The following is a 2,035-nucleotide window of genomic DNA, read 5'->3' as shown; positions in this document are numbered from 1 at the left end:
AGTTTTATGGACAAAAACCACCAGGTCATTCAGTGTTCCCTTAGGGCCAAAATATAACAGATGTTGGTGTACTATAACTGAAGTAATGATGTTAAGTCCTTAAAGTCATATTCTTTTATTGTCATGACTGTATTTGCAGCTATTTTTATTTTTGTATGATACCTGATTTATATGGATTATGGCTGAAGTAAACTAAAGCCTAAAATACTTAGTCATTTGTTTAATAGTAATTTAACATTATATAATTCACATATAAAACTATGAATTGTGATTTTAAATGGTTTAAAAGCACGTAGAATAGCATATGTAGGCAAGTATATTTCTCCTCTTTCTATTAAGAAGCAAAAACCAAAAGGAAAAAAAAAGAAACAGGGCAGAGTTCAGTGGTTGAATCATCCGTCCCCACCAATGCCAAAACCAAATCTACGCCTTTGTTGTGATGTCTTACTGAGGACACTCGACGTCAATGTGGTATGTGGTAAAAGTTATGTCTCTGAACAGAAGAATGAATAGAAGAAAAGAACTAACTTTTGAAATCCTGATCGTGGAGTACTTAAAGAAAAATAATATAAGGGATTGAGCTACTTTATGCTGGGGAGTCTAACAGCTGCATCCCCATTTTAAACCAATGTCAGAAATGGCAACAGTCTGTTGAAATAAATCAACTTTGTCACACATTTAGCAATAAGTCCAAGTTTAATGACATTGCTCAGTTTTTCTTGGACTCAGTAAATGAACTTTTTCTTCATTAGCCATTCAAATAATACAGGGGATGCTATACGCTTTATATATGGACTTCTGAAGATCCACAAGATGCATGTGGGTTATACCCATGAAAACCTTGCCAATCTTCTCTGCCAGTGACAAAAACGTATTCTGCTACTGACTCTTGTTGGGTGCTGTTTATTGAGTTGGATAATTGAAGACATATTGGCAAATAAATAATTTGTTAATTTAATAAGCAAGGGCCTCGGTATCATATGGAAGAACTATACAGCCTGGCACCTCCCCCTCATGCTGGTCACCAGCTTGGTCACACACTGCTGTGGGATGGCATTCCATTCTTCAACCAGCTGTTTTGCAAGTCAGCCTGTGTAATTGTGTTAGTCATTCTGGCTTGAGCAACATGTCCAAGCTGATCCCACAAATGTTCAATGTGGTTGAGATCAGGACCGCAGGTAAGCGATAGCATCCTCTCCAAATTCTGGTGGTAGTGTCCAATAAACTCCACTCTGTGGGGGTGAGCACTGTCAAAGTTCAGTCCCAGACTGTTGAGATATGGGATTGCCATAGAGATGGCCTCCAATGATGATAAATCTTGTTTTTACAGTGAGGGAGATGCCGCTGAACACAATCACACTGTCTCCAGCAAAAGCTGTTACCAATGAACATAGCATTCTCTGCATCTTCTCCACACTGTGATCCAACTGCCATAGGCAGAATCTGGACTCACATAAGGTTCCTCCACATTTTCAGCTTCCAGTGAACATGTTGTCAAAGCAAGAGTCAATAGCAGACTAAGGTGTTTAGTATTGGCAGAGAAGATTTGGTAAGTTTTTCATGGACTCATCCCACATACTCAACTCTGCTATTCAACCCACAGATATATTTTCCTTACAAATGTGGCACCATTTAAAGGGAAATAACAGGCTTTCCAGTATAAGATTTATTGCCAATTAATGTTACAACAAGAAACAATTGAGCATGCACACATTTTCTTACTCTTTAAGAAAGTTTAGTTTTGTTTGCCTCAAGACATAGCTCAGGTACTGAAGCTGGGCTTTACTTACCTTACTTACTGTCAGTGTTGGTCAAGTTACTTGAAAAAAGTAATCAGTAACTAATTACTTATTACTTGACCAAAAAAGTAATCCTGTTACTTTACTGATTACTTATTTTCAAAAGTAATTAATTACTTAGTTACTTAGTTACTTTTTAAAAACACGATTTACAACCTGAATAGGTGATAAAGCGATAGATCTTTCAGCCCAATTCTACTTTTTCTGCATAATCCATCATACAAATGTAATCAAAT

Source organism: Pundamilia nyererei, unplaced genomic scaffold (assembly GCF_000239375.1).
Source record: "Pundamilia nyererei isolate P.nyererei 1_Seehausen unplaced genomic scaffold, PunNye1.0 scaffold00081, whole genome shotgun sequence".
Classification (NCBI taxonomy): Eukaryota; Metazoa; Chordata; class Actinopteri; order Cichliformes; family Cichlidae; genus Pundamilia; species Pundamilia nyererei.
This window is presented reverse-complemented; position numbering follows the sequence as displayed.